The sequence below is a fragment of the Sarcophilus harrisii genome, chromosome 2 (assembly GCF_902635505.1).
Source record: "Sarcophilus harrisii chromosome 2, mSarHar1.11, whole genome shotgun sequence".
Classification (NCBI taxonomy): domain Eukaryota; kingdom Metazoa; phylum Chordata; class Mammalia; order Dasyuromorphia; family Dasyuridae; genus Sarcophilus; species Sarcophilus harrisii.
In genome coordinates this window covers 7,886,175-7,907,878 of record NC_045427.1, presented here as the reverse complement: position 1 = coordinate 7,907,878, position 21,704 = coordinate 7,886,175, and the positions used below count along the sequence as shown (strand labels likewise).

At 39.4% G+C, this 21,704-nt stretch overlaps 1 long non-coding RNA gene across 1 annotated transcript in view; it reads left to right on the top strand.

Moving 5' to 3' along the window:
- LOC116421222 overlaps nucleotides 1–21,704 on the top strand; it is a 233,496-nt gene that overhangs the window by 26,466 nt on the left and 185,326 nt on the right. Inside the window, exon 2 of the long non-coding RNA XR_004231517.1 lies at nucleotides 14,753–14,899. This is a non-coding gene — a long non-coding RNA (uncharacterized LOC116421222). The remainder of the gene's footprint in view (nucleotides 1–14,752; nucleotides 14,900–21,704) is intronic.

The window sequence follows — 21,704 nt, the reverse complement described above, 5'->3', positions numbered from 1 at the left end:
TGATAAGGAAGGTTGAACCCTAATTTTGCCATGTTTAGAAGGCCAGAGTAATTTTTTTTCACTTCATTTCAGGAAATGGGAGGAGAGGAGGAGAGGGGAAGAGAGGGGAGGAAGATTTATTTGGGGAATCGGGATTGATTCATAGGAGAGAGTGTTCTGAGATGAACTTTAAAGAATGGTGACATTTCAACATGTAGAAATGGAGATATGATGTATTGTGGGTATGGAAGGCCTGCTTTCCTTATACATCCTGCTTTTCCTTATATATCCTGCTTTCTTACTTTTTTCCTCCTATTTTTAGTATTATTGATGATTGTGTTTTACACAGCACAAGCATTTCTGGATAAACATATCTTATCTCCAATTCAAAATACTCCCTTGCAGCAAAGAACAGCTAAGCAAACCAAACCCACCATCCCTGAAAGCACAGTCTCATTCTGCTAAAATGAGGGAGCTCCATTTTGGCTTCAGGCCTCTGGAGTCATCTTTTCATTGCTTTGATGTGAGTTTTGAAGGCTTTTAGTATTGTTTCCTTTCCATTAGGACTATTGCGTTGATAGTTCTGGATCTGCTTATGCCCATGCCCACCATTATGACTCATCATGGATACGTCCACATTTCTTCGAATTCTTTGTATTGATCTATTCTTATGAAATAGTAATATTCCATTACAATCATGTACCATAACCTGTTTGGCTGTTCAGCATATGTCTGGTCTATTTGCTTCAAGATTTTCCAAAAGAATCTTCCTCCCTCCTTCCCTTCCTTCCTTCCTTCTTTCCTTCCTTCCTTCCTTCTTCTTTCCTTCCTTTCCTTTCTTCTTCCTTCCTTCCTTCCTTCCTTCCTTCCTTCCTTCCTTCCTTCCTTCCTTCCTTCCTTCCTTCCTTCCTTCCTCTTCCTCCTCTTCCTCCTCCTCCTCCTTCTCCTCATCCTCCTCTTCTTCTTCTTTGCTCACTCTCTCTCTCTCTCTCTCTCTCTCACCTGCTTCCATAAAATTAATTTGTGTACGGATGAGACCTTCCTACTGCTATTGACCTCCATGGTGTTGATGCCCAGTAATATGATCACTAGGTAAATGGTGTGAGTAGGCTAATGACTCTTCCATAATTCTTAACTATTTTGCACTTAACTATTTTATAAACCTCCCAAATAGAAGGAAAGAAACATTTATTAATCTCTTACTGTATGTCAGGTGCTATGCTAAGCACTTTAGAAATATCTTAATTCTCATTATAACCCTGGATGATGGAAAATATTATATTTATTTTTACATTTAATAAAACTCAAATAAATAGAAGTTAAGTGACTTCCTTCGGTCATAGGTAACTAGGGTCTGATGTGATGTGAATTCACCTGCCTCCCGGCCCAGTACTCTATCTGCGTTATTACCCAGCTGTCTAATTGGATGGAAATGAGACAAATCCTCAGAGCTACATTTCTCTCTTTAGAGATATCAAATTCATATTTCTAGGTGCTGAAAACTCTTCATCCTCATGGCTCAGCATGGTACAGCAAAAAGAACCGGGGCTATTATCTCCCGCGTTAGATGAGAAGCTCCTCAAGGGCAGTGGCCATGATTTTGCCTTTCTTTGTACTCCAGAGCTCAGGACAGGGCCTGGTATAGAGTGCTTCCTTCCCCATATTCAATTAAAGTTAAGTGACTTGCCCGGTAATTAGATTTAGTAATTAGCTGATACCAGCTACTAAGTGTCCAAGGTTGTATTTGAACTTAAGTCCTTGACTTCAGGGTCAATGTTCATTCCACTGCCTCTATTCATTTTATCTGTGGAGAGAGAGGGAGAAGGAGAGGGAAAGGGAGGCAGAGGGAGAGAGAGAGAGAGTGAGTCATCACCTCTTTCAAATTTAGTTTTCTCATCTATAAAATGGAGGGATTGGACTTGCTGGCCCCTCACATTCTATGACCCTACTGTAAGTGACTACCCCGGTCTCTTCTAGCTGCAGAGTCTACGATCCTATGAAGGAAAGATTTAGAAAAGAAATTCCATTGGTCACTTTTTCCTCCCTGATGGGGAATGAAAATGTCATGGTTTTTTTTTTTTTTTTATCTCATTGGGGATTTCTGTGAAAGGAGCCTGGGATATGCCATGAAACCAGATCCCAGGCAACAAAAGCCAGTCTGCTGCCTGTTTGTGCTGAGCGTCATTGTACGTGAATGTCCCACAAGAAGAGGAGAAACTCCCCACCAGATACGCTGGCACTTTTACTCAGCATTCTCTTTCTGTCTGTCTGTCTCTGTCCTCTCTCTGTCTCTCTCTCTCTCTCTCTCTGTCTCTCTCTCTCTCTGTCTTCTCTCTCTCTGTCTTCTCTCCTCTCTCTCTCTCTCTCTCTCTCTCTCTCTCTCTGTCTGTCTCTGTCTCTCTCTGTCTTCTCTCTCTCTCTCTCTCTCTCTCTCTCTCTCTCTCTCTCTCTCTCTCTGTCTCTCTCTCTCCCTCTCTCTCTCTTTCTCTCTCTCTCTCTCTGTCTTCCCCGCTCCCACCCCTAGGCCAAATGTGGTGGATTAAAATTAAAGGAGGAATTCAGAACCAAGACTATTAATCTTCTGGCAGCACATTCAAGTCAGGTCCCTTTATCGGAAGTACTTGAGGCCCAGTAAAATTACCCCTTTGGCGAGCTGACTGCTGATTTCAAAGCCTACATTTGACTTTGGGTGCAAAAGCATTTCAAGGAAGAAAGGCAGGCGGGTAATGAGTATAGGGTTACGTGAAATATATTCATTGTATGTAATTATGAGATTGTACAAAGAAACCATTTCAGTGTCAAGTACATATTAGTCAGAGAGATCCTCCGAGAGGGACCACATTATAATTTTTTTTTTAGTTTCTTTGATTTTCCTCCAATTGGGTTATTTTTAATTTTTAAAATTTCTGATTTGCACACATGTTCTCTCATGCCGGCGCAACATGGTGGGTGGGTTGGAGGAGGTGACCCTGGGCTCCATCAGGCTCTGGAGGCAGAGCAGGAGCCTGGAAAGATCTCTCATTCTGGGAAGCCTTTGGATGCAATGTCAACAATTGCCCCTGGGACCTGCAATGAGCAAGACAGAGATCTTCCACCAGGAGTTCAGTTGCACCAACGGCCGTCCAGATCTGTTGGAATATTGCATTTGTTACTACTTAGCAAACCAAAGGCCAGAGGGCCAAGAAGAGGAGGGACTAAATGAATCACTTTAAATCTTTTTCTTCTTATTTCTGTGAAAAGGTCCATTATGTTCAGATCAATCCTGAAGGAAGCTGCACAATTTCTGGTTGATAGAGAAAGAAACAATTGTACATCTTAAGGATGAGGGGATTTGATATATGGGGGAACAATTCATTTGGATTTGTTTAGGCTTTATGTTTTTGAGCTCAAAGAGAGGTTTTTTGGTGATAAATCTTGAGTTCTAGAGGAGTAGGATCCTAAAATCACAGGATTTATGAGTTGAAGGGACCTCAGTGACCATCTCATCCAAAATCCAAAGACACCAAAGAGCGCTCTACTGGAGCATCTTGGATAAACTGTCAAATGAAAGAGATATTTCCCATATTATATAATTTATTATTATTATTAATATAAACTATAGATAGCAGATAGAGATTCTTTATTAAATGGTTACTTTGTGCCCAGATCTGTGGGCAGTTCTGGAGATATAAACAAAAACTAGCAAAATTATTCCTGCCATCAAGGCAGTATAAAAAAGCAATCTGGACTTCTGTGAGTAGCTTGGCATCTTTTATTATTATAATACTTCTTTCCTTTTCTTTCTGTTCCCCTTACTTCCTCTCCCTTCCTTTTTTCTCCCTTTCTCTTAGGCAATAAAAAGCAGAGACAGTATTTGACCCCCAACTTTTTGCGATTCTTGCTTCCTTCTCCCTCTGAATATGGTTCTTAGGTGAACTCTGGATGGACAAAGAAAGAATAGTAATAAGTCACAATCATGCATTCTAGTTAATGTCTTTGGTTATGGATACCAGCTTTGGTTATGGATCTTTTGGTTATGGATACTCCGAGGCTTCAAGATTGTCTACCTAAGAAATGGTTTGATTGAATTCAATAACAATAAAAACAAAGAATTACTTTTAAAATCCTTCTTCACAGGCTTTCTCTGTCAACTGTCAGTTACTAGGATGTTATCTTAGATATTCTTCACTAATACTGAATCAGCCCTACCTTTCTGGTACAAATCTCACTTGGTCATAGTATATCATCCTGGGGATAACTTGATGTAATTTCTTTTCTAATATTTTATTTAAGATTTTTTCATTCGTATTCACTAGAGAAATTGGTTAATAATTTTCTTTCTCTGTTTTGACCTTACCTGGTTTAGATATCAGCAATCATATCTGGGTTATAAAAGGAATTTGATAGGACTCCTTCTTTCTCTCTTTTTCTAAATTGTTTGCATAGTATTAAAATTAATTGTTCTTTAAATGTTTGGTAGGATTCACATATAAATCCATAGAAATTTATTCTTGGGGAGCTGATTAATAGGTTGTTCAATTTCTTTTTCTAAAATGGGACTATTTAAGCAACTTTTCCCTCTTCTGTTAATCTGGGCAATATATATATATATTTTCTCAGTATTCCTTGATTTCATTTTGATTATCAGATTTATTGACATATAGTTGGGCAAAATAACTCCAAATTATTTGGAGTATAGAGCAATAATTATTGCTCTAATTCCATCTTCATTTTTTTTTTTTTTTGCTATGATAGTTTATTTTTTTTTAATTTATTTTTTTTTATTTAATAGCCCTTTATTTACAGGATATATACATGGGTAACTTTACAGCATCAACAATTGCCAAACCTCTTGTTCCAATTTTTCACCTCTTACCCCCCCACCCCCTCCCCTAGTCCATCTTCATTTGATAGAAAGTTCTCCCTTTTCAATTTTGATATTAATAATTTGGTTTTTTTTCTTTCCTTTTGCCAATAAAATTAACTAAAGATTTATCTATTTTGTTGATTTTTTTCATAAACCCAACTTTTAATTTTGTTTATTAGTTCAATAGTTTTCTTACTTTCACTTTTATTAATCTTTTCTTTTATTTTCAGAATTTCAAATTTGGTATTTAATTAGGGGCTTTTAATTTGTTCTTTTTCTATCTTTTTCAGTTGCATGCCCAATTCATTGAGCTTTTCTTTCTCTATTTTATGCAAGTAAGCATCTTGAGATATAAAACTTCCCTTAAGAACTGTGTTGGCTGCATCCCATAAATTTTGATATGTTGTCTCATTATTGTCATTTTCTTGGATGTGTCTATGATTTGTTGTTTCACCCTCTCATTCTTTAGGATTAGAATATTTAGTTTCCAATTAATTTTTGGTCTATTTTCCCCTGTATGCTCCCTCTTTCTTTTAAAAATAGATTATTTTATTTTCTCCACATACAACATTTCATCCCCCACTCCTAATGCCTTTGCCAGAGCTATTTCTGAGGCCTAGAATGCTCTCCTTCCTTACTCCACCATATGGAATACCTTCCCAAGCCATATCCTTTGAGACACATTTCTAGTTTTCCATTGTTGTTTTTTTCCTTTTCTCATTTGATTTTCATAACACCTTTGGATGGTAGGTGCTATGATTGTCCCATTTTGTAGCGGAGGAAACTAAAACAGAGGTTAAGTGGCTTGTCCAGGCTCACACAGCTAGCAGGTGTCAGGGGCTGGGGTGAATGGAGGTGTTCAAGGATGGACCAGCATCTGTGGGATGAGGGCTTGCTGAGCCCTTTTCAGGGCTGATTTCCACTCTTTTGTGTCCACCTGTCACCCAGTTCTCACTTATGGCTCCAAGAAGCTATAGTATACACCCATAAACATTTTCAGGAGATGGGCTGAACCAGGTGAGGGTAACCAACAAGCCTCAAACCTATTGGTAAGTTAGGGGTGTCTTCCTCAAGCATTTGAAGTCCCCACACCCCAGAAGAGACATAGTGGAACATTTTATTCCGATTGCCATGAAGGCAGTTGAAGCAAGTGCTGTGGAACGCTTCACGCTTGGTCAGACCCTGAAGACCCCAGATCCACTGCATCCCAAACCATTGACAGTCATCTGCCATTGTATTTGATGACTCAGGAAGAGAGATTGAAACTGATGACTTTGTGTAGCTCCGCCCCACTCAAATCCAGTTCACTCATGGGACCAGACACCCCTGCATGAAGTCTTTGGTACTCTGGAAATGGTTTGAACTCAGATTTTCCTGACTCCAGCCTCAGCCCTCTAGCCACTGTGTTCCCACCTCAGTGCCACAAGACCCCAGAAATGACTTTGTGTTTCTTCCATTGACATTAAATCTTTACTCATTGTGTTTCCCCCCAAAAGAAGATCTCTGAGGGAACGGGATTTCGTTTATTTTTCTTACTTTGAAAAATCAATTGATGAACCTCAATAGCATCAAATATGAATTTTTCAATATACACAGAGAATTATATAAGAAACTATGAATTTCTGTTTTGTCTAGTTTGTCTTTTCTGCGATTAGATGACATTGAAAGTGGTTCTTTCAAGCTTGACTTGCTTGTGTTGCCCTCAGCCTCTCCTGTTTGTGTATCTTGGTTCCATATTTGTGTTCTCTAGCCATGTGTGCATACAACACAGAGCCTCCTTCACTACTACCACAGTAGCAGTCTTACTATTACTGCTTCCCCAAAAGAACTAGGAGCACTCCTCTACACTACGGTCCTTGGGGAATAGCTTCCATATCTTCTTGTCTTGAGATTCTCCGGTGCTGAACACCGGGCTTCCCAGCCAGCTGGCTCTCAAGAAATACTTCTGAAGATGAGTTGAATCCCGGTGATAGATTCAATTGGAACACTTCACAACAAGAGGCTGGTGTTTAGGGTGGAAGAGTGTGGAGACAGATGATGCAAGGAAGGAGAGTGTGAAAACCCAGTGGAAGAGGCGAGGGAGCCACTCGTAGGAGAAGACGTGGGAATGAGTTGATACAGCTGTGGTTTCCTCTCCTTGGCTGTTCGGGAGATCGGCTCCAACGAGGCTCCTGTTTTGATCATCCATCTCCACGTGGTCTCTCTTGCTGATTGAAAGCAGCAGTCGGTAGCACTCCATCTGGGAGCTAAGCTTTTCAGACAGTTGGCTAGAAGCTTGATCTGCTGCATGTAACAAATATCATTTGTCTCGGAGACCTAATTTCAGGTCATCAAGGAGGTCCAGGGTCCTTGATTGCAAAAGTTGCTGTTTTCAATAATGCAAAAATAGAATCCAATATGGCACTTGTAAAATCTGGGATATTAACAAAAACAGTTGAATAATACTAGGCGATTTTCTTTGTATCCCTTCTCCAGGAATATGGGTTAAGTCAGCAATGAAATTATAATTTTTATTTTAAAAAGGTTGTTATCTTTGATTGATAGGGAATGGAATCATAGATTCACCAAAGGGAACACAGCGTTCTGTCCGGGGCCCTCACTTCCTCTCTCTACTCCCACTTAGTGATACCATCAGTTCCATATGTTCAGTTCCCATCTCTAAGTGCCCATGCCCAGAGTTCTGTGTCAGCCCTGGTCTCCCTCCTCAAGTACAGTCCCACTTTATCACTGGCCTTTTGGACACTGCATCTGATATACAAATGACGTATGAAAGCAGAATGTCATACACCCTTCTCTATTTCTAATTTTCCTGTAACTGTTGAGGGTACCACTAACTGCCCTTTCTATGCCATATTTACAGCCTTGCCATCATCCTCAATACATCACTCTCCCTACATGTATACTCTTTTACTTAATAAATTCCAGTTTTAATCATCTAATTACTAATTACTAAAATCCATGGAAGATTCTTGTGGGGAGGAAATGGGGAGAGATAAAAACAATCAAATCCATGTTTTAAAAATATCAGTTTGGTAGCTGGGAAGTGGAGTAGATACACATATCTGAGAAGTCACTTTTTTCATAATCGATGTCCCTCATTAGGGACTGGTTTGGAATTGTTTTCTCAATTGGTTCCTTCCAGCCTTAACATTATTTTCTCTAATCCCATCCCTCTTTTATGGATGAGTTACTTGTGGCCCAGAAAAGTGGACTGAAAAGAGTGATTAGTGGAAAAAACTCTTAACACAGAGGGAAGCGACAGATCTGACTCTCTGATGTCAAATTCACGTAACAATTTGAAAATTACTTCACATTTTTTTGAATTTATTAATCTGTCACATTGGGATAAAGATACCTCACAGATATCTCTCTTGCTTCTTGAATGAAGAATTTTGAAACTAAGTCCCAATATGTTTTGTTGCACCCCAGTCAGCTTCAGTGGCTCCAGGATGGAAGTTTCCTGATACCCAGGCCAGTATTTATTTCCCTCCTGTAGAAAAATGGACTTTTAGACTTAATGTGAACTGATGCTGAGTGAGCAGAACCAGGAGAATACTATATACAATATCAACAAGATTATGTGATGATCAACTATGATGGATTTAGCCGTACTCAGCCATGAGATGCTTCAAGACAATGCTTATAGATTTGGGATGGAAAATGCCGTCTAAATCCAGAGAGGGAATTATGGAGACTGTAGACTGAAGCACAGTATTTTCACCTTTTTGTTTGTTCGTTTGCTTTTTTCCCCATGTTTTTCCCCCCTTTGGGTCTTATTTTCCTTGTACAATTTGACAAATATGGAAGTATATTTAAAAGGATTGTAAATGTTTAACCTAAAAAAATGGACTTTTGGTATCCAGGACTCTTGGATACAATAAGAAAGGGCAGTTCAATCTTCAGGATAAACATGGAACTCTGTTTTGGATGGAGCTGAACAGCTCCATGGCAATTCAAAATTCAGAACTGGAGCCCTCATACACCTCATAACCCTGGACCTGAAGCCAGAGAAATCAGCTAGCACCCAATCGATAAATCAAAGCAACCTCTGCTTTTCCCCAGGAACGATTCTTTCCTTAATCTAGAATTCAGTTTTAGCTGACTGGCTGCTCTTTTCTTTGCTCTTTTTCCTTTTCAAGGAAAATATAGTCATTTTTTTTCTATCTCCCTTTTCTAGGGTGATTTTGCATGCATCTCTTTGTCTTTCTTCCCTCTCTTCCATCACCTCCTCCTCATTATTATAAATCTTTCCCTCCATCTCCCCCTATTCTCCTTTTCCTTTCTTCCCTCCTCTTTTCCCTGTTTCTCTTCCTCTTCTCCTCTCCTTCCTTTTCTTCTTCTTCTCCCTCTTCCTTCTCTTCCTTTTCCTACTCCCTTTTCTTCTTCTTCTCCCTCTTCCTTCTCTTCCTTTTCCTACTCCCCTTTCTTCTTTTCTTTCTGTTCTTTTCCTCTTCCCTCTCCCCTTCTTTTTCTCTTCCCCTCCTCCCTCCTTTTTTCCCGCTTCCCCCACCCCTTCCTCATCTTCTCTTCCCTCCCCTCCTCCTTCCTCTACTTCTGCTTCTTTAATCAACATCACTTAAAGGTTTACAAAGTCCTTTCTAAGTTATCTCACTAGATCCTCATGGCAAGCCTTTGGAAAAGGGGCTAAGCTCATCCTCATTTTACAGCTGAGCAAGGTGAGGTGATACCTGGGAAGTGGGTCAAATTCCTCTGATTCTCTGACCACTCCTGCTGCTTCTCTCTCCTCTCTTTTTTGGGCTTTCTTTGTCCTTGTCTCTTTCTCCCCTCTTTCTGCCACATGACCTCAGGCGCCATGTTTGCCTGCCTGCCTGCCATCCCTGCTTCCAGCCTGGCCCATCCTCATATGGATCCAGTTAATTTGTCTTTGTTACATGCTTACACATGTGGGAACATGGCGGGTTTGGGAAGTTGTGAAAGAGAAAGGAGCCTGGGGGTCGGTTTGTGCTCAGGGACAATTTAGAGCTTTTTTCAGGGAGGATGATCTTGGGGGTGAAGATCATCTCCTGAACACCCACAATATACAGGGCCAGAGGCTAAGAATTCAAGGGGACAAAGACTATTCCTCCCTCCCTCACCCCCATTTCTGGGACAGTGTGAGGGGTTCATATTTGGATTTAAGATGTTTTCCTTATATAATCAAAAAGGCCCAAATACCCAGGAGTATGGGACAGTATAGTGTTCTGGGCCTGGAGTCAGGAAGATTCATCTTCTTGAGTTTAAATCCTGCCTCAAACACTTCCTAGCTGTGTGACCCCGGGAAAGTTGAGTCACCCCATTTGTCTTAGTTTCCTCATCTGTAAAATGCAGTGAAGAAGGAAATAGCAAATCGTTCTAGTATTTTTGTGAAGAAAACCCTAAATGGTAGTGAGACATGACTGAAAAATGATTGAATAATAATAACCTCTAGAAGTATACATTCCCTATTCTAAAACATATCAAAAGATCTGAGATTCATAGGAATAAAACTATCTTCAAGGATACAATTCATCCAATGCTTTATTATCCTGGGCAAGTGTTTTCTCTCCCTTAATTTTGTGCAAGGACGTTTATCTGAAATGGCTGGGGGTTCCTCCCCTTTCTCCTGACATCTTGGGGATACTAGGAAAGGTTAATGTAGGACACAGACAGAGACTGGACCTGTAATTTCATAGATATGGAGAGTTCTCATAACCTACTCACATATAAAAAAGCAAACACATACAAGGAAAACAAAAGCTCCACAATAAAACACCCAGGGATTCATTATTAAGCATTAGCATGATGATCACCTGTGACAGGACCCGAAACATCTTCCTTCTTCCCCCTTCCTGATTGCCCCACTTTCCCAGTCCCAGCATCTCATAGTTGGGGCCTTTCAAGAGCTAGTGAGGTGCCTGAGATCCCACTCCCAAGACTCTGATAACTGACTGACCAGATGGAGCCAAATGAAGATGCTAAATGTCAATGCATGGTTGTTGTGTATCCTTGCTGTGTTAGGGCAAAGGTAAATATTTAATGAGTTGTAAGAGAGCCCCATTTCATCCCAACATTGAACCTGAAACTGAGTAAAGAGGGTGCTCATTTTATATATATATATATATATATATATATATATATATATATATATATAAATTATAACATATATTTATATAATATATACACATACAATATATTAATATTTTTTAAACATTTTTAATAACTTTTTTTTTTTTTTTGCTGAGACAATTGGAGTTAAGTGACATGCTCAGAGTCACACAGCTAGGAAGTGTTAAGTATCTGAGGCCAGATTTGATGCCAGGTCCTCCTGACTTCGGGGCTGGTGCTCTATCCACTGCCCCACCTAGACCCCTATTTTTTTTTTTTTTTTAACATTTTTATTACCATTCTCTTCCCTCTAAGAACAAGCCTAAATTTTCCTCTTCACTGCTTGCCCCAGTCTCTGCCCTCTGAGATCAGGCCTAATAGGGTTAATTAATCCTTTTCCAGCCTTTGGGCACATGTTGCATGATGCTTCCTGCCTCCTCTTTAGGCTTAACATCCTCCCAGGCCATGGATTCAGAGTAATCCTCGTCGCCTTGCTCCAAATGTTTTTGAGTTAATTAAAGTCCCTCCTAAAAAGTGCCACATGGAAGAACAGAACCCAAACCTCCCAATTCAGATCCTATTTTCCAGCTGATTGCCAAATTTCCTGTTCAGGGCAGTGATCCCTTTTACCAAACCAGTACCCACCACCGCCAGTTCCAGCACACCCACTTAGTTTTAAAGACCCACTTTGATTTGTGATATCAGATGCTCATCTCACAGCTTCTTTACTCATTTCGTCTGAGATCCTTGAAGGTTTTCTGGCTGCCTGTAGTGGCTGAATCCTTGGGAATCCATGGTTCATAGAATGTTAAAGATAGAGGGACCCTTTGTGATCATTTAGTCCACTTTTCCTTGGACGGACAGAGAAGGAAGGCCCGGTAATGTGAAAGTTACATAAATAGTAAGCAGGGTATTCAGAACTCGAATTCAGGTCCTCCTACACCCACACCTCACTTTTCCCCACTGCCCCACACTGCCACTGGCTCCTGGAGGCTTTGCCATGTGCCTGCCAGCTCATCCCACCTATTAGGGCCTCTAGAAATCTAATTAGGACACAAACCTCACAGATGCTGCCATTTACAATATCCAGAAGAAACAACAGAGATGAAGAAGACATGAAAGGATAATTTTGCTTATACAAAATAGCAGACTGAAAAATAAAAGCAAGAAAAACAAACACGCAGATGGAAAAAGGGGAGGCTGTGAGACACAGCTGTGAGCAGGATTTAGATCTCCAGATGCAGACTCCATCCGGAAGGGGCTAAAGAGGCAGGGAGAGAGCGCTCAACAGAGAGGGGCTTTCCCCTTTATCTTCATCCTTTCCAGGAATCAGATCACACATCAATCTGGCAAGGAATTGCCTTTTCCCTACCGCCCAGCCCTGGCAAACCTTTTCTAATCCACCTTTTCAAATTATATACAGAATGATTATCAGGAAAAAGACCTTTACCAAAAATAAATAATAGACTCAGACCTGGAAATGGTTTGTGAGAACCCAGAAGCTGATCCTTTCATTTATCAATGATAGCTACCATTTATGTAGGGCTGGAAGATGGACAAGGATGTTTGCCAATGGGATGCCTATTTTACAGAAAAGGAAAAGGCATAAAGAGGGTAAATGTTAACTTGTCCATCCTCACGGAAGTGAAAATTGATAGTCAAGATTTGGACACAGGTCCTCTAACTTTAAATGGGTGATCTTTTTATTAAACCAAAAATATATCTATTTTTTAAAAGGCAATTCTACACATTCTATAGACTCACAGAATCACAGAGCTACAAGGGACCTCAGTGGTCATCTCGTCAATCAATTAATTAAGCAATTAGTGAACATTTATTATAGTACCCCTCTATGTCAGGCCCTGTGCTTCAATCTAAGGATCCCAGTACAAAGAAAGTTAATAATCTCTACTCATAAAAAGTTTATATAATCAACCCACAACTGAATAAAAAAATCCTCTCTAAAACCTACATCCTAACAAGTGGTCATTTATCTCTACTTGGAAATCTACAGACAAAGAAAGTTCCCCAAGTAGCCCTTTTCACTGTGGGAAAGGTCTAGTTCTCAGGAAGTTTTTGCAGAGTGTGAGATCAAGGCTCAGTTTCCAACTTCCACCATTATTCATGGTTCTCCCTTCTGAGAGCAAAGAGAACAAATCTATTCTGTCCTCTCCATGACAGCCTCTCACAAACTTGACCACAGCTTTACAATCCACTTTAAGTCTTTTCCTCTCCAAGCCAACAATGCCCAGTTCTTTTCATTGATCCTTGTATGTCATGGACTCCATGTCATTCACCATTTTGGTTGGCTTCCTGTGGGATGCTTTCCAACTAATCTACGTCCCTAAACTATGGCACCCCAAACTGAATACTAAACAATTTTTTTCTGGTATGGAAAATCTAGTTTTTCTTTGCAGAAATAAATACCATGGATCCAATGGGCTTAATGGGCTTGTTTCAATAGCTCCACAAGAATATTAAGGAAATGGACCAAACTGTGTCAGCCAACAGTATCCAAACTCTTCTTTGTGGGAAGCTGTAGGCTTCAAAGAACACAAAGATGGCAGGAGACCCGTGGACTTTGTTGATTCCAGTATTTTCTGCTTGTATTATGACTTGCAAGTCACTTCCACTGAAGGATCTCAGTTTTCTCATCTGTAAAATGAAAACAAAGAAAGATAGGGGTACTGCCTGCAAGTATTTGAGGATCTGTTACATGGTCTACAAGGGAAGGGAGTAAGTGTCCTTTCACAGGAGGTCTTTGAGCAAATGTTGGACATCCACTTGTTGAATTTGTTGTATGGGTTCCCATTAAGATGTGAGTTAGATTATGTGTCCATCCATGCCCATCAGAATCTGGGTTTCTTTAATTGGGCTCCAGGCACCTTTGCTATAAATGACACAGCCACTTCACCCCAATGGTTGAGATGTGCCAGGGGAGCAGAAGGAAAGCTGATCTTCCAGAGACGAGACCACTGGACCTCACTAATTGGAGACAATTTCCCCAGATCCTTGACTGATTGTTCTCTGGGAAGTGCTCTCTTCTAGCCTTAGTACTGTTCACCTTTGAGGAAGGAAAAAGCAGGAAGCCTAATAGTTTCCCAAAGCTGCCAGTGATAGAAAAAGAAGTTAGCAAAAGCCATCAAAGATTTTTTTAAATTGTTTTTTTTTTAATTTTCAAAATACATGCAAAGAAAGTTTTCAACATTCACTCTTACAAAAATGTTGTGCTCCAAATTTCTTCTCCCATCCTTCCCCCCAGTCCTTCCCCTAGACAGGAAGTAATCGAATAGATATTAACCATATGCAATTGTTCTATATATATTTTCACAATTTCCATTATGTGCAAAAAAACAAATAAAAAATGAGAAAGAAAAAAAAAGCAAACAAACAAACAAACAAAAAAACAACAAAAAAGGTGAAAATACTATATTATGATCCACGCTCAGTTTCCACAGGGCTCTCTGGGTGCAGATGGCTCTCTCCATCACAAGACCATTAGAAATGGTCTGAATCATCTTATTGCCAGAAGAGCCAAGTCCATCACAGTGGATCATCACATAATCTTCTTGTTGCGTACAACGATCTATTGGTTCTGCTCACTTCACTTAGAATGCAAAGAAGAACAAAGTCCCAGAATTCCTAGTTATTGTAAATAATTTTTTTTCTAATTCAAATTTGGCCATAGAGTGGAAGGAATCATATCCCCATTTTTCTCAGAGCTTTAGGATTGGGTTTGCAGTCCTGGTTTTCTCTGCAGATCATAACATTTCCTCTCTATCATCAGATATAGCGTCTTGGGTCTTTGGAGGTCATCTAATTTAATCCCATTATTTTACATAGGAGGAAACTGAGGACTGGGAACACTGAAGATTAAAACATAGGAAGGGGCTTTGCTTCGCAAACAGAATCATAGGATGTCAGAATGGACAAGAAATCTCATGATCATCTGTTTCCATATCTCAAGGAAGACACTGCCTCCTAGAGAAGGTAAGTTCTTTATTCCCTCTTGATCCCACAAGCATCAGAATGGGCACTTTAAGTCTCTTGGCTTCCTAGAATTTGGAAGTTGGAGGTGACCATAAAGGCATCCAGCTCAATACAAGTTTGAACTAGATTCATCTCCACAACCTCTCTGACAAATGGTCATCTGTATACAAAGTGAATACTTCCCCTGATGGGACACTTGCTATTTCACAGGGCAGCTTATTTTACTTTTGGAAATCTGAGGGAGGTTCTTCTTCACCTTTATCATCATCATTATATCCATCATCATTATATCCATCCTTATATCATCAGTCTTGTTAGCATCACACCCCCACTCCCTTTTATGAAGGAAACAATCCAAGAGAGGTCAGATAAATTGTCCAGTGTGGTCACATAACTAGTTCTTGACATAATTGGGACTCCAGATTCTGAGGGCTGATGGGATATTAAAACTCACAGAGATTTTATCTATTTCAACTTATACTTGAGCACTAATAATTGTCTCAAAAAAATTTCCTGTCTTTGTTTGAAAATTACCAGTGTGGTAGAATCCATGCTCAACCAACCAACCAACAGGTATTTATTATATTCCTACTGAATGCCAGTAATGAACAAATAACAGGGCGTTCTGGGGAAATAAGACAATAGAGGCTGGGATTGAGTAGAGTGAGCAGATTCTCTAAAAGCTGAAGGAAACCATGAACTCTGGGATGACTCCATTTATTAGGAGTTTTATCATCACTGTTTTAAGTTCAGAGTTTATCAGCACTTTGGTGATCCTTATGTTCCCAGACTCTTAACTTGTGTTGTATGGCCCTTTATTTATTCTGTGTATATGTGTAAATATGCATGTATGCATATATACATATATGTAATATAATATCTAGCATATATTATACATCTGTGTATTATTACATATAAAATATAACCTTTATTATAAATGTTTCCTCTTGCAACCCTATATATTTTATCTTATGCATTTAAACGTATGATTATAGGAAGTTAGAATTCAAGTAAGCCAGGAGTCAGGAAAACATTGCTTCAAATTCTGCATCAGACACTTTTCTTTTTGTGACCCTAGACAAATTACTTAATGGCCATTTGCCTCAGTTTTCTCACGATAAAATGGGGATAATAATAGCATCCACCTCCAAGGTTGTTGTGAGGATTAAATGTTTGCAAATCATCAGACCAGTGTCTAATCGATCATAGATGCTGAGTGAATGCTTGTGTCTTTCTTTATAGAAGGATCCAGAGATCTAGAGAAGTGATAAGTCTTCTCCAAAGTGATCTGGTGGTTAAGAACCAACAAGGATTTGAATTCAGATTATTTGAATCAAAACTCAGGATATTTTTTAAATTAATGAAGTTTTAGAGTTTTTTTTGGGGTAGAGGATCAGGAACCTAAGAGATCATCTAATTCAGTTTTTTTCCTACCCCTTAAGTATCCAGTCCAACTCAGTCAATTTCCTAAGGAAAGCACAGGGAAGGGGAAGGACTTGCCCCAATCATGCAGCCAGGGGATTCTCTCTCTTGGTTCTGTCAAGACACACACATCCAATAGAAAAAAATGGGTGCTTTTTCTGGGCCCTGATTCCTCAGCAGCCTAAGAAAGGTGTTATCTATTTGCTCCATTGCTTCCCCATCTTGTGATATTGCCCCCTCTTTGCAGTGGAACAGCCACAAGTTTCTTAGGTCTGGGCTTCTCCATTTGTGCTGACACCTTGTGGTGTCCTTGAGCACTGCAGGAGGCACTGTTTTCAGGACCAAAAACCTTATGTTTGTTTGGGTTAACATCACTCCTTTCCCTTTGAGGGAACTGACACCTAGAGAGGGGGTGGGACTTGCCTATGGGTCACCCAGAGAAGAGAGGGCAGAGCTGGAATCCCAATCCAGAACTGAGTGGAAGTAAAGTCACCCACACATGACTCGGAATCTAGATTGGCAATTTTTAATATCCAAATATTTAATCTCAATGGAAAAAATGATAGCTTAAGTTTAATCATTCTGTTTGCTTTGTCAAGGTCGTCTCCTGCTGTCTCATTTCTTCAGTGCCTTCCAAGTCTCACTGACTCTTAGATTATCAGTATCATGATTAGCATAATGATGATACATAGGAAAGAAATAGGGAGTCAAATTGTCTGAGCTTCTGAGCCTTTATTATCTGGGATATTTATTGCTCCATTCATGGCTCCAGTAGCCATTCTCTAATCAATGATATGTTCCCAATTTTTATCTACCACAAAAAGAGCTCAAAAATGTTTGGATCCATGGAGGCACTATTTCTTATTAATGTCCTGTTTGGGCAACAATGGAATCTCTAGGCATTAGAGATCTGAGTCACTTTATTTGCCTAAGTTTTGGGCCTAACTTCACTTCTGGGTCCGATTTCCTCATTTGTAAAATGAAGTAATAAGTTAGTTGAATTCTCAAGTTTCTTGTAGTTCTAAATTGATGCTCCTATACAGTGAACAATGATTGGGAAAGTACTTTATCTGCAATATCTTAAAAAAAAGTTTTATAGATATCTTTTGTTTCATCTCATCAGAATTTTGTTGAGTATCTTTTTCTCTCATCAATCCAGAGAACTGTCCTAAATAACAAGTAATATTTTATAGAGAAGAAGAAATGAAAAGAGGAAGAGGGAACAAATTTAGTAGAGCTGATTAATATCCAAAAAATCTAAAAATAATGAGATCATAATTCTTAAACACTTAGCACAGTGCCCGGCACACAGTAACTATATAAAAGGCAATTTAATATTATTATCATTGTTAATTTAGCATTTAATGTAGTCATGATATTATGACAAAACTTTTAGAGAGCAGGGGCCATGTTGTTTTTATTCTTTATCTTTCTAGTGGTGATCACAATGCTCTTAATATAATAAGCATAAAATGAATAATTGTTGAATGAATAAATTACCAAATAAATGAATGAATCTAATATATAAACATCTAGTAGTTTTAGGGATGATAAAGATGCTCTAATGACCAAAACCTCAATACAGAAATGATCAAAGGGTGTTACTGAAAAGTTCTCAAAAGGAAAATACAAACTATTAGTAGACTCATAAAAGAGAACTCCAAATAACTAATAGTTGTGAAATGCAAATTAAAGGAAGTCAAAGGTTTTTCTTCTCAACTAGCAATTTGTAAGAAAAAATGAAAAAGAAAAGAAATAATCAGTATAAAAGGCAGGAACACTCATTGCTGCTGAACTTGTGGATTGAATCAACAATTCCAGAAAATTATTTAAAACTTTGTAAGAAAATCATCCATCAATGAACATTTATTTATCGACCACATTAGTACAAGAAGCAGCAATGTAAAGTACTTCCCCTTGAGCCACCTTGGGGCTCTACTATTTCAAATTGCCACTTGATCTTCAGCCTCAGTTAAGAAGAAGTGCTAAACCTTCCTCTGACCATGCCCCTGGCAACTTTCCTCTTCTCCTGCACAATATATCCCTTCAGAAAAGGTGGCAAGGGGTCAGGCTGATCATCTTCCATCTTCCCCCAAGAAGCATCTCTTATCTTAGCCATCACAAAGCAGCTTCCACTTCCTGCTGCCATTCTGATCTCCTACAGAGATGCGGAGAATGTCCAATGCAAAGAGGAGCAGCCTTCTCTTTAACCTCAGCCCTTGCATCTTTTGCTGCACATGTCCCTTAAAGAAAGAGGAAAATCAGTGAGGAACAATTTTAAACTGCTCTGTAGGCTCTACTTTCAACATTTGCTATATCCTTTCTTGCCCAATCTCCAGTCTGTGGAGGGAAAAGAAATATCGAAACCTCCAAAGTGACCATATGGCCTTGTGGTTTCCATGTCATATTGCATTTGTGTTCAGCTCAAGTCCTACTTTACATCGGGGACAGCAATGCCATCCTCCATTGATTTATGAACGTTCTTCTAGTGGTCATGCTTTTCATGTCTCAATGATTCTGAATCCCTGTAGGTCATCATCTCCCTGTATTGTATCCCCGCTAAATAATTTCTTATTCCCATCATTTTCAACTTTCCCATTCTAACGTTCCAATCAAATGCCTCTTACTGCTTTCATTGTGCCCTCTGGAATGCCTGTTCCCTAGCTAACACATTTCCTTTTATCTTAAATTTTTTTTCTCCCATTTTTCCATTCAATAGTTATCACTAAAAAATGACTTCCCTTTGTTGATACAGCCTCCCTGGCCTCTCCTTCCATTACTGACTGCATCTTTATTCATTGATTTCAGCTCACTGGCTGAGGCAGAGGAGTTAGACTATCCCTTGCTCTCCCTTAACGCTTGTTCTTTTACCTCTTTCACTCAGTAAACTCTTTCCTTTGACATTCATTCTGTTCTCATGTACCAACCAGTTAAAATCCTGGTAGCTGTTGTCAATAGACCCCCTAAATCACTCCTCTCTCTTCAATGAATTTAGTACATGACCAACTTCCCCAAATCCTGCCCTCACACCAGCAGGTTTTACAAACATATTGACTCTCTTTCCAAAAGCCAGACACTCAGTTCCTAAAAACCTGTTTGCTTTTTATAAATTACTTCTCAACTCATGTTCAACTACACAAAAGTCGTCATGCCTTTTATTTTGAAATCACCCATAAATGTGTCAAATTACCACTTCTACTGAGCTCTTGATGCTGCAGGGCAATCCTACTATACCTCTTTTTGTACTCCAAGGGCTTGGCACAACACCCGACACATTGTAGGTGTCTAAAATTACAATGTTTCTTGACTGAGCTTACCATATAGCAGGGGATACCATGTGCATTTTTATAAACATGGACTTAATGAATTAAAATGGGTAAAAAATTAAATACAAGGTGGTTAGTAGGAAATCACTGTCGGTGTGTGTAGGGGGTTCAGAAAGGCTTCAGCAGAACTTGGTACTTGTGTTGTATCTTCAAAGAAAAGAAGGATTTTGTGTGTGTGTGTATGTGTATGTGTGTGTGTGTGTATGTGAAAGAGAGAGGGGGGTGGAGAGGAGAGAGAGACAGAGAAAGAGACAGAGACAGACAGACAGAGAGACAGAGAGAGAGGATGGCCTTTTAGGCAAAAGAAATGGCCTATATAAAAGTCTGGACATGTAGAGCCACATATGAGGACGAGCAAGAAACTCAGTTTGGCTGACCACTGAGTATTAGGAGAGGGAGGAATCAACAGTGAGGCTGGAAAGATTGATTGGGGCCAGATTGTGACTAACTCTCAAAATCAAATAAAGGAATCTCTTGTTGATTGACAGGCAATGAGAAGCTATTGATGGGACAGAGCAGTAATATGGTTGGATCTTTGGTCCCTTTGACAGCCAAGTGAGGGATGTTTGGAGTGTGGAGAGATTTGAGGGAAGATGAGCAATTAGGGGCCACTAAAGTTTTCATACCCTTTGACCCAGACAGCTCACTAGGCAGATCCACATGAAGTTAAACAGGAACAAAGGTCTTATCTATGCTAACATTCATGGCAGCACTTTTTTTTTTTTTTTTTTTTTTTTTGGCAGCAAGGATTTAGGAGCAATGTGGGTGTCCGGCCTTTGGGAAATATCTAAACCAATTGGTATAAGAATGGCATAAAACATTATTGAGCCGTGAGAAATGGAAACTCTGAGACATTTGGAGAAACAGAAGCAGGCACGTGTCAACTGAAGTGGAATAGAATAGAAATAACTGAAATATTTGCACTGACTAGAACAAGTTGATTTAGAAGCTGAGGTATCTTAACCAGTGACAATAATAAACACGAGAACAGCTGAATGAAACTGCAAGAGGTGTAATGATTATGACCAATCTTGTCCCAGATAAGAACATGTCATTCACCTTTTGTTTAAGAAATTAGGGACTATGGGTATGGGATGGAGTGCACCTTCTCAGATGCAATCACTATAACTCTATAACTGCTGGCTTTGTTTAAACAGCTTTTTTTTTGGTTTTGTTTTGTTTTTGTTTTTGGTTTGTTTTTTTCCTTTGCTACAAAGGAGTTAGGATGGAGGCAGTTGGGATGAGGGTGGGGAGAATTGGGATATGGTAGATGCGAAAACAAAGGGCATAAGTGAAATGGAATAAAAAAATATATTTTTAAGACAGTGATTACTAGAGCACTAGTTATCTCTAACTCTAATGGTTGTGTAGGGTCTTGCAATATGCAGAACATGGCTGGGCCTTTGCTTCCTCCTTTTACAAATGTCCTGCTCTTAGACTTCAGACCCCTTAGAGTTTCTGGGAAGGTCATGGGGCATGTTTCATTAGGAAAGCTCTGCTTTGTCATGGTCTTCTTCAGAATGATATCAGCATTGGACCAATGGCCAAGCAAGCTGCTATGGAAATAATTGGTGGCAGTTATAATGCAGAAAGGAGATGGGGGGGGGGGTGAGGGGAAACAGAGACACAAAGAGATACAGGTAAGATAAAGATACTGACAAAGACATAGAGAGATATAGAGACATATATGAAAACAAAGGAAGAGACATGAAGGGAAGGAAGAGAAGGCAAAGGAAGGGAAGGGAAGAGAAGAGAAAAATGAAGGGAAAGGGAGGATAAGGGATGGGAGGAAGGTCCAAGTCTATGCTCCTGGTGTTGATTTAGATACTTCTTAGCTGTGTGACCTTAGATAGACTTTCCCTCTCTGATCTTTACCTATAAAATGAGTGGTATAGTTTGATGCACTTGAAGTTCCCCTATAACTAGAAATTCTTAGGGATACTTGTTAACTAGGAACTATGGATCATGGGATTTTATTAGCTAAAAGAAATCTTAGAAATCTTTTAATCAAACTCCCTCATTATACCAATATAGGTATAATCCTCATACTGAATATC